This window comes from Zootermopsis nevadensis, unplaced genomic scaffold (assembly GCF_977971745.1).
Source record: "Zootermopsis nevadensis isolate Lab colony 2312 unplaced genomic scaffold, Znev_1.0 Znev_ptg000024l, whole genome shotgun sequence".
Lineage (NCBI taxonomy): Eukaryota > Metazoa > Arthropoda > Insecta > Blattodea > Termopsidae > Zootermopsis > Zootermopsis nevadensis.
Window position 1 is genome coordinate 244,098 of NW_028259156.1, and position 12,487 is coordinate 256,584.

The 12,487-nt window shown below is 38.0% G+C and overlaps 1 protein-coding gene across 12 annotated transcripts in view; it reads right to left on the reverse strand.

The window, feature by feature from the left end:
* Mef2 (myocyte enhancer factor 2) overlaps positions 1–11,618 on the reverse strand; it is a 101,424-nt gene extending 89,806 nt beyond the window's left edge. For 3 of the 12 annotated variants that reach the window (XM_022065768.2, XM_022065769.2, XM_022065760.2), the window contains exons 1-2: positions 11,367–11,480; positions 10,750–10,828 (exon numbers count right to left, since the gene is read on the reverse strand). The gene's annotated coding sequence lies outside the window, so the exon portion shown is untranslated. Of the gene's footprint in view, positions 1–957; positions 1,017–10,749; positions 10,829–11,023; positions 11,156–11,366 lie in introns of those variants that run through there. The other 9 variants (XM_087354913.1, XM_022065761.2, XM_087354914.1 and 6 more) reach the window with 7 other exon arrangements.
* Positions 11,619–12,487: the final 869 nt, after the last annotated feature.

The following is a 12,487-nucleotide window of genomic DNA, read 5'->3' on the forward strand; positions in this document are numbered from 1 at the left end:
CATAACACCACACATAAAAGATACGCCATTACTAAGAGGGGGCAACAGAAACTGAATAGAAAAATATTATTAATAAAATTTAACAAGACTGAAACAGAATGTAACAGAAATGCAGTACAGCAATCATTAAATCAGCCCATTAATGTTCTATCTCTGTCTATGATTGGACAGGGTTATTTATTTTGGAACACTCTGATACCACGTGACAACACTACATAGTATCCAACCTTCTTGTAAACAGAGTACTGATAAGACATAATTTAGAATCTAGCAATTACATCAGACTTACATAACATCACCACTGATGGTATTATTTATTTATTTTCACCTTCAGTCAATTATTTGTAAACACAGACGTTGGAGACTTTATAAACAAAAAGTGCAGGTAATTAATATCCCTTGCACATCACTAGAAGCTGTTCCTGCTTGTCACAAGGGTAATTATGCTGCACCAATGATGTAATTTACACCACATAAATGACATAATTTAGATGACATGACTCATCCCACATTCTTATGGTGATAAGATTATGGTGTACTGTACCTGTGTCAAAGAACAAAGTAAACACACATTTGTATTTGGCCACTAGATGGAGATCAGCAGTCAAATTCCCACCAAGGACCGGTGATTTTTACTTATATATCCGTTTTGCTCCTACATGAAGCGCGGCTGCCTCGTTAGGGAGGTTTCTTAACAATTGGTAGGACTCCTTGGACAAGCAGTCAGCCTGTCGCAAGGCCTCTGCCCTTACATAGGACAACACACGGCACAGAAAGATGCGGACACACATCAATGCCTCGGGTGGGATTCAAACCCACGGTCCCAGTGTCCAAGCACACATGTGACCAGCAGGGCAAGTGATAACAAGGAGAAAATCCCTTCCCTACATAAAATCAAACTGCAGTACAGAATTAAAAATTAGCATCACCCCGCACTGAAATAACCAGCGTACTTACCCAAAATGACACAGTTCTACACATCCAACACATCGAACATGTAACTGCTAAAATTCAGTCTGAAATCAAAGAAAAGCCACACTGTAGCCCTAAGGAGAAAATTATACAAACTACGTGTAATAAAAATAATGTCAACTACTTCTTATACAGAACAGCTCCAAGGAGCAGGGTCTTCCTTGAGAAGCCAACACTCACTCGGCTAGTAAAGAAATTCCCAGTCCTTTACGCAAACTGCACGCTATCCTGAGCCAGATGAACTCAGTCCACACCCTCTACTCCTCTGAGATCTGTTTAAATATTATCCTCCCATCCATGCATAGGTTTCTAGCGGCCCTTCCCCTACAAGTTTTAAGACTAGAATCTGCTACACATTTGCCATCATCCGCACGCACGCTACACACACACACAATGAAAACTTGAATATGAAAATAAATAAGACTAATTTTCACCAAGTAAATATGTCAATGTCGACTAAAAAATTCTACAAAACTGAACATTCTGAAAAGTCAAAATGTGTGCCAACTGGCAAAACAAAGTTTCTGAGAATTTCACTGGGCAAAAACTGGAAAATAAACTGCACTACAGCAGTGGCCTTATATTCAAGTTCTCCACCACACAGCTGCAAGTTTACAGGTCTTCTTCCTCTAGAAACGCGGTGATCACACGAATCAGTAATAGCAAATTACAGCGGGAATGCCCTCTTCCGCATATGAAGAAATGCATTCAGCGACAAATGTGAGATATCATTTCCAAACAAGTTTTGAGAAACAGCTCCCCACCGGTGTGCCCCTCGTTACATGGGTGGCATTAATAATTCACAAACACAACGCGTTATTCAGCAATCTGGGACAAGGCCGACCATCTGCGTCAGACAACAACGTGAAAATGGTGCACAAGAAGTCAACACAAAGAGCTAGTCAAAAGCTTGGAATGCCGAAAAGCAGAGTCAGGAAGTACAGAGAAACGGCTTATGGTAAAGACATGCAGGATTCAACTGTTAAAAGCTCCGTCACGTACCAACAAAGGAAATATGACTTTTATAAACAAATGTTAAACTGCATTGATGAAGATGATGACTTCCTCAGAAAACATGTTTTTAGTGATGAAGCAACATTCATGTACATGGGTTAGTGAGAAAACACATACACGTCACAAGCACCGAGTCACAGTCCAGTATCAATGAGAATAAATGTCTTTTGTGCTCTGAATGCTTCTAAGACTCATACTCCTCAGTGACCTCAACCTCATATCTGGACATGCCACAACTGTTTCTTGACATCGAGGCAGCAGACCTCCTGCTCACTATACTTGTATTACCAACAGTAGGGAACAAAAAGTTATGAGTTTGGAGTAAACTCAAATGGCATAATGTCCATACCAAATTTCATGAAAATTTGTACAACACTTGTAAACTTGGTACATGTAGACACATAGTTGGACACACAATCAATAACTATATGCATTCATACAGTAACAGAAATCAATGCTTAAACCGTGGGTTCCTTGCAAGTTCCTTAAAATAAAAGATGGATTCATTCTATTCACTATTATAATTAATTATTTCCTTGATTAATGTTCTATCAGTTCACAAATCAGAGACTTCACTACAGATGTCAGACTTCTCAGTGTGTAGAAGTGTTCTCTTCTTACGACTCCATTGCTATCCCGCCGCATCATTTCACTCAGTCACAGAAGTACCACAATTCGCTGGCCTGTACTTCACTCAACAATCACTTCAGGACATGTAGCACACAGAACTCTGCCCACCAACTCCACGTGTCTCACTTAACTTGTCAACAAAAACTTGCCTTAAGGACCAAAGACTGTTCCAGAATAGCAAAAATGGATGGACAGTGTTGTTCCTCAATGTTTCCAGTGCTTCTAGAATTGTGTGTGCACACCTGCTTTGGCTAATGTCACCTGAGGCAGGTGGACAGCTATGAGACACACGGCCTGATGGGGGGAATAATCACACTTGACATGGTCACAAGCGTTTGCAACAAAATCATGCACATTTTGCAGATTACGTTCAAAATATTACCATTAAGCTCTGTGTTCAGCTTACTGTAACCCCCCTACACTTCAGTACTAGGTGACCTCAACATGCTTAATTTCTCCATTGTCAAATACTTTCTCTGCAGAAACTTGACACATTCTTCCTTCATATATGAGATAATGTTACAAAACTATAAAACAACTGCCAAAATTAATGTTGGACACGGGGAGGGGGAGAGAGGGGGGGGGGGTGTTCCGCAAGTTTAGGGTCAAAAAAGAAATTAATTATTTGGCAATATACAGAAAAATTTAAAGGTGGAAAAGCCGTTTCAAATCACACGTTCCCGATCTCAATTGCCAGAATTACTTATCTCGGAACAGGTGTTACATCGCAACACTCTCCTTACTATCAACAGCAAAAGCCATGCAACATTTGCAGCAATAACAATACATGACACGACGTGTTTCAAGAGAAGGAGAAAGCTGTAGCAAAGCAGACACAGGTATTAGAAGAAACAAAAATAGTGAACAAAACCACTGAGTTTTAACATACTCTTATGGAAACAATGCTGCAGTGCGTAAGCAAGAAGATGGACACTTAATGTAGTCACTGTACATACAAACATTTGTGATGATCCATTTGACTTGCAACATCTGCCACACTTGGCCACATGTCAATACAGCACAAGCAGCAGTCATTGTCCTCGATTGCAACAATGATTTGCGGCTGGTTACCATACACCATGGATTTAAAGTGATCCCAGAGGCAAAATCCAGTGGCGAGGTCTGGAAAACTTGGTGGGCATTCCACATGTCACCTTCAGACAATTCTAATACAGCTAAAGTACATCAGTGCTCCATCCTACTGTAACTACAATTAAGAGCATGATATGAGGCTCATTGCATCTAAGTAAGATTGCAACATCTTCCTTCTTTTTCTTCTTCTATGGTACAACAGCCCAAAGTCAAGCCTTGGCCTCCTCCCATGTGGGAGGTTTCTTAGTCTTTGAAGCGTGCATTTGTGAGTAGTGAGTGACCAGCCCACTGCCTCTGCACAATTTCTACTCAATCCTCATTTGACTGCTAGAGCCATCTAGTAGAGAATCAGGAGAGACTTGGGTGAGAAATGGCCGATGAATTTTGCTTACGAAACATCTCGTTCATGCTCGTAAGATTCTTTTGCATGCCGTAAATTTACAACAAGATGGCAACAGGGTCTCCAGAAAGTGATGGTAATAGACTTCTGTTAACTTGATAACCAGAAATATAGGACCCAAAGATATTAGTGTATGGTTACACCACACACTGATTCAGCGATTAATTTGACGGTGAGCATCAAGAACTGTACGAGTATTCTCGTCCGACCAGTACATGACACTGCATCAGTTCAATGAACCATTGAGATTAAAGCATGCTTAAATGAATAGAATATCTGCCTCCAGGGTGTTCTGCTGTTCTCATGTTTGCTGACAGCACTCACAAAATTTGACCGTCAGTATCATCACTGTATAACTCCTCCATGACGCGTATTTTGAATGGGCATAACTTTTGCCACCGAAGTACCCAGCGGAGACAACTAATGATACAATCCTCCTGTGAAGTTTCCCACATGGAACATTGGGGACTAGATGTCACTTCTGAAATGGCATCATCACTGATGGAAAAACCAGTATCGCATTGCATGCGTATTGTCTGGTGTCGATCCTGCACATTTTCAAGTCTCCTTGTAGTGGATGAGAAGGCACCAATCAGGTGACGAGGTCATGGTTACCCTGGATGCCAGTGACAGTCATCTGGCGTTGCATGTAGAACCATTTTGGCCTTTTCATGCAGTGTGCACAAACTACTGACTGTCAGCTCACTGTAGAGCTTGCAGAGTATACACACTTAACATGGAAGCATGACCATACGTACAGCGTACGAGTGCAGTTTGTCAGTCACGGGTTCCTGTTCTCTGACAGTTTTCATATTTTGAAACCACTGCCTCACACGCGACACCACAGCGTACAATAACTGGTCACAAAGCACCACTGCAATACAGGACAATATGTCTACACAGCCAGTGCCCCAAAAATACTGTGATGTATGACCTCTAGCCTATGGCACTGCGTTCACGTATGTGCGCAAGAAAATAGCAGTCCAAACACTTACTGTATTGAATGTATACATCAATCTTTGTGGTGTTCCACACACGTGTGGTTTTGCTGATTTGAGAAACTCTTTGCCACACTGCAACACTGCTCCTGTATAAGTACATTAAAACACAATAGTTTTGTTCAATATTCATGTTTCCTATACTACATGTCTCTTCCACTACCAATTTCCCCTACTCTGGAAACATATCCCCCTTTGACCATCACGCAAATTCGGCAACATCATAGTAGCATAGTAGTAGTAGGATAACTATCAGCATATTCCGTGATGCAGTTCCAGTTTGGCTGTCACAGGAACTCAAAAACTAAACATTACACGATGTTTGTTGTTAAAAATTTTCTATGTATTTTTGAATAACAAACTGCACTATGGAGAGCTTGTGCAAAAAATTGTTGTCCTGTACAACCATTCAATATTACACAACCTCTACAGATTAATAGGATCATTCTATAAATGAGTCCTAACCAAAAATTTTGTGTGGCTTAACCATCCAGTGCTCAATTTTCATAACCATGTAAATTCCTGTGGGTCCAACAAAACCTGCTGAACCCTGATTCCATACTGAAATGGTTCAATACAAAATAAATGACAAATTCTCTACCTATATGATTTATTTTGTTATTATTCTCCTCCCATTTATTCCAACTGTTCACTTTCCAAGAGCTCCCTCCAACCAAAATCTTCTTACTTCAACCACATCACAAGTGCACCCAATGTATTTAATATCCTTGTACTCCTCAACTATAAGGTCATTTATTCGCATGCCTTCAGTCCAAATTTTTCCCAAGTTCTTGATTTTCAAATACATTTATTTATATTCACTGTAAGGACAGCAGGGCAAACTTTAATACACGAGTGTTCAGATTTAAAGAATAGAATGTTTACTGCCACTATGAATCTATCCAGAAGATCAAATGAGAAACATTTGTAACTGATACCTGTAAAGAACTGCCACTAGGAGAATAAGTATTTGTAGTTTTTAGAGAACAGATTTCTATGCAAAAAAATCTTTGCAGCTGTTTAAGCCCATAAGAATAAATGTTACATTAAGGTTACTGCAATTATTGCTTGTGTATATATCAGCTAAATATTCTGAGTTATATAAATAAAATTTAATAATATGCACCTTACAAAATGGATAACTGAATATTTCACACATGACTACACAGCCTGTTATCAGCATGTCACGCTAAGGGCTGGATGTTGTCAAAAAGTACCCATCTTTGCTTGGATACAGATATACCCCACTCTGGTTTCCAGCACTTTAAGTGTTAGGACGAGCATAAGCCACACCTGCTCACACATCTATGTTCCGTCTGGCTAATCAGGTAACTGGGAAGGCAATTATAACCACAGCCATCGGGTGCAAAGTATCAGCCGCCACAGATCTTCACATAGCTTGTTCACAGTACTACAATTTACTAAGTGAACTGTGGTGAAGCAGTTTAAATTTGTTCACAAAAATCAGAAAAGCAAAATGAAATGCCACTTCCCATTTACGTCAGAATGTCAATAATTTTAATAATTTCACTTCTGATGGTAAGGTCTTTTGTCAGGTATGTGGAAAATTTACTGTGGCACGAAAGTTCTCAAGTTACACAACATTTAACTGGAAGCAAACATACTGCACTACCATCCAGGTATCACCTTTGCCTCTTCTCTACTGGACTCTGATAACAAGTGCGGTACAACATGAAGTGTGCAGAAGAAGATTAGGGTAGGTGACGTCTAAATCCCATGGGCCATTCACTTAGGAGGAAGCTGGCCAGATAAATGTTGAATGTATGATGGTAAAAGGGTCAATCATGATACGGAATGACCATGAATTATAGTTAACTAGACTGTTTAATTATAAAAACTTCACATTTTCCTTGTCACCGGATGTAATTTTTTTAAGATCACTCGTAATTGCTAGAAACACACGTACATTCTCAGCTGTGATGGTGCCACAGCTGGCTCACTGACACAACCCTCCAGCTCCACCATTCAACAAAGACTCTTAGTTTCACAACTTTATTGAAGCAGATGAAAGATTCTTGGGTTACAAGCCACATCAGGGGCCTGAACGGCGAATAAACCATATCTTCTACCAACGTTTCGAGAACAATCTGGCAGAAGACATGGTTTATTCACCGTTCATCCACCTGACACGGCTTGTAACCCGAGAATTTTTCATCAACTTCAATTGCCACGAAAGCTCCACTTTATTGAAGCAGTTATACATAAATACCCCACAAAGGTCACCCATCCTCCTCCTGTACAAATATTAAGCACTCTGCAACCCTCACGCCCTGCACTGTCATGTTAAGGACGCCAATGCTGTTACTGGGGTTTTGAAAAATCATCAAACACTACCAGGGAAATCACTTCTTCTGTCACATAAGGAAATGTCTGCAGTGCAATGAAGCTATGCAGACTCTGTTGCCACATGGCGTAAAATTTGACAACATACTGCTGCTACTTACAGATGCCACAACATACAAGAAGAAAGCAGAAGTATGCTACCCTTAATTGATACATCTTACATGCGTAATGCATGCTTTAAAACAATCCTTGTTTTTTATCCAAATGTAGGCAGGTTAGTGGCTAATTGGAACAGTTAAAACACGGCTCTTTAGAATCAAGCTCCATACACACCACACAGACATTGTACAGAAGCATAAACATATTCAAGATGGGTTAGCAACCTAGAACTAAACAGGCGAAAGATGAGAATGGTTATCCAAAACTTGCATGAATGTAGGGCAACTCAGTTTTCAACACCATCAATTCATCTTACAGTATTTTGAATAAGTCGAAGAAGTGCCTTTGCCATCCACTGAATGTCCCACGGAGTTAATGATGTTACAGATAAATATTCTGCATTTGTCAGATACTGGAGGAAAGTGGAAGCACAACTGGACAGACTTCAGTTCAGAGAGAAGTACCATACAACATTCTCACATACTCTGGTATTCCAATGCAACTAGTTAGTTAAACTACAACGCAACTTTGTTCAACATGTATTACATTCTACGTGTGAAAATAAATGCAAACAGTTGTGTGCCAAACACAGAAAATTTGATTATACGTGGACTGCCAAACGCTGTAGTAGCATATGAAATATACCACTGCTGTGTAAAAGCTACAAACATTTAGCTTTTGTTATGTATTTCTATAACGAATTCTTGTTTCATTCAGCACATGTAAGAGTGTAAATATTCAGCTCAACCAGCAATTTCTTCCTCCTACATTTTTCACTCCCTCTTCATCTTAACAAACTGCATGAATCCTGTAGTCTCAATCTCGCTTGCATCGTTACTGGGTTAAATCGCGTCAAACTGTTTTCCTGATATTACCCTTGGACAGCACTGAGCAATCAAAATATAATGAAGTAAAGAAAAGTTGTAAGGTTACAACACTCAATGAGAAAATAAAGATTCTAGATCTTCTGAGCAGTGGTATGGGTGCAGCAGCATATGGCATAACATTCCACTGATATTTCATTTTGAAGTCTTTGATAATTTACTTTAACACTTAACTTTCCAACAATACTTAAGTTACACAGTTTGTTCATAAACAGATATAATTATAGTACATTTACGATATTCTTCGTTATTAACATTGACTATCCACGCCCGTGTTCCCATATCCCCATTAATTCCATATAATATTAAGTTCATTCATTGAATGCACCTCTTCCAAGAAAAATATCCCCCATGCTGTGAAAGGGTTTAATGTATAAATTTTCTTTCATCAATTACTGGATGACGGAAAAAATGGAAAATTTTACTACATTCCAAATTAAGCACTAATTTTAATATGTACACTCTGAAGGAGAAGGTTACCCGTTTCATTTTCAGGTTAGACAGTTTATGTGCTTTGACATGGTTTTTGGTTCATGCCTGAGCGCCAAAAGTAAGGAAGACCACAGTTAAAAGAGTTGAAACAACTGTATCTACTTCATAATCATGTGTTCCCATTAAACGCAAGCTTTGAATTCCTTCTATCATAAGTCTAGTCTGTTTATAAGTTTGAGAGCCTTAAGAGCAGCCTGTTAATTACATGTGAAATTTTAAAACTTAACGTGAAACATTTATGTGGAATTTTTCATTTATGACTTGTAATTCTTCTACTATGACTTGCTTACTGTATCTATACACTGATTTCTTCCTTTCTAATCCACACACCAACAACGAAAGTACAAACATGGGTCCAGATGAACAGGAGAGGCAAGAAACAAATGGGCAATCCTGGGTTTGTACAGATGTTTCAAAAAGCACTAACACCATTTGTAGATCACATACAATGTCCAAATTCCACATCTCTACACACTAAATTTCACTGTTTTATAATCAGTATTCAATGGCAAGATAATAAAAACATGCTGAAGAACATTGTTTAAAAAATGTAGCTGTACCGGTGCTGACAGTCAAATCAATTTTTGCAAAGTGTTTCATGAATATAAATGTTCATTCATTCCAATAAATGATGAACACGCATTTTATGGGCATGCAAACGACATGAGTAATGAGGCTACCAGCAAAGTGTTTCGCAGTAGCGACTTCTAAATAGGCATTTCAAGCAGCTATTAAATTTTCACACACATACTGCAGAAGGGAGGCAATGAAAGGATGATGCTGCATCAGAAATTCTGCAAAGAAACTTGAAAAAAAGACTCATGGGGATTTCTGTAATTGTTTTGGCATGTAGAACGCAAGCCTTTCATTTGTACCAAGCCTTGAACTCGCAGCATGCATAATGTTCTTCATCTTCATATGACAACATATCATCAATAAATATGCAACATTTAAAGAATTATTTTGTGCAAAATAAAAAACACAATACGCACATTTCCTTTTGTCGTAATTCAAGCAACACTATATATAGGTACATGATATCTGATGTTGATAATACAAATGTCTACAAATTTCAGAGATGTTCATTACAGTGGTAAAGAAGTACATGTGGATATAGCAGAAATAAAGGATTAGGCACTCACTGCTTGGTGATAGGCACCGAGAAAAACACTACATATTTTCCCACAAGAAAGAAAATACAATCACACATTCACAGTGAAGAGCTGACTTCAAACAGCAGTAAAGTATAGCCTGTTACCGATAGGATGGCATACTGAATCCTCCAAAGTAGATGGTGCCATTTTAACACTGTAAACACGTGTGCCAAAACAAAATGAGGTACACAGATACCTTTATGAGAAATTACAAGCTGGAGGTCTATTTGATCAATTTCAAAGATACCACACAAACATTTTGTTAGAGCATTTATACGCAGAAATCAGACATGTTTCAAACCAACACGAGAATTGTAATGAAAATGAGGTAGCATAATTTGCCACTTGCTAATTGCAAATTAAAAGTCTTAATATTTCCTATTAGTTTAGTTGCTAAAACAAAAGGATAGTCACTGTAGATAATAAATATGCAACAAAGTACCTTCCTTGTAAAGATCCTAGGAACAAAAACTTTTATTTGCCAAAACTAAGCTTACTAAATTAAGTTAGATTAATGATTCACTATGGCATTCTGGAATTAAACAACTAATAAAATTAGCAAATACATTTAACAGTTGAGGCAGAACTTATGCATACCTCTTTTCCAGACCAATTCACAGTGATTGTAAACACACTGCTATGAACATTACCTTCATTCACTTCAGTCAGTAGTCAAGATTCCGTTTGGAGGTTAGTATTGATGGATTCAGCTTATGTAACACCTCAGCACTGCAAAACAAAGAAAGACTCCTTTCAGATAATCCAGTGTGAAATGATGGCTTTCAAAATCTTTAATTTACTGCACATTCTTTAAATAATAGTTAACAGTACACAAAATTGTTGAAGGTTATTAAAAATATGTTATGTTATTTCACTTTGGCACTAAAGTAATAACATACTCTGCATGCCATCTTATCCTTTTACCTATTTTATACGTATATTACAGATTTCTGTAATAACCAGTTACAGCAGTTAGATGCAATTCGATGTTATTCGGCACAATTCATATGCCATCAGAGAAATGGTATAACATAATTTATAAAACAGCAAGTACAAATATACTGCGAGACAATGGAATTATAATCAAAGTATTGATAATAATAGGCAGTCGGTTTCAAGACTTGACCCCTAACCGCCTTCATTTTGCACTCACTGATTAACGACCTATGCCTACAGGTGACAACTGTCTGAAACGAAATGCGAATACTTATAAATAAAAAACAACTTTTATTTCAAGCAGGAACCTTTGCATTGTTTTGTATAATACCTTTCGTTGAATAAATTCAACGTGCATAACATATTAGACCTATGATTCCAGCACGTACCACACTAAACCTATCCTACAAGTGCACTTCCTCTGACGTCACCGATTGCTCCTGCGCGAACAACTTGACCTCGTCCTAAGAAAATCTTCCCAAATTCATTTATTTACGTAGCTGATCTATTTAAGTTGCGTTTTCCCATACTTCATGAGAAGTCACAAATTAATTCACACTAACTGAGACTGCAGTAAAAATATTAACACGACCCTAACAGTGAATATGGTAAATATTACACTTCCCGATGATGTCATTATGACATCACTAATCGCCAACCTTCATCTCCCGCAAGCATTGTGACCTTGATGAACAAACACACTGTTGTCAATTACAGCATGTTTATATTCTTGAGTCGTATATGACTGTTGACAATTAATACGGTTCCGCGGTAGTAAATAATTTTTCGTCAAGACAATTACATTCTGGAACTCTCCCTACAATGATTGTTTCTTCAGCGAAAAACGTTTTTAAGAATATTCTGGGAATTGATATTTCTGATTTCAGCAACAATTCTATTTATTTTACAATTGTACAGAGCTGAAATAATTGCAAGAAAATCGTAATTGCATAACACAGGACCAAAGCCAGAGGACGTATGGGATGATATGATTTCTGTGCCATGTGTCCTGTTAAGTTCATGAAGTTCGATATGTTTATAATTTCTCTGTCACCGTTTATAATAAAAATTAAAGAAGTAGAGAAGCGATAAAGACGTATTGTAGATCAACCCATTTCTTGCGGATATCGAATAGTAAACGAAGGTTTGTGAGTGTACCAATTTATGTATTCGACGGATGAAATTTAGAGCATTAAGAATGTTCAAACTGAGCGCGAAGTAATTCCCACATTAATAGTCCGTGGTCACTGAATACATAAACGATAAATGGAGAAAGCTTTGAAATGAATTGTCGGTATAAATGTGCGTACGTACTATTTTGATTGACAAATTTGAATGTACCAAGGAATCTGAAACTTGGATTTTCTTCTTAAACTTAAGTAAACACTATATGGATCCATAATTGTGCAAACAAAGTATCTTGATAGTATCACAATTCTCATATATTCAGGT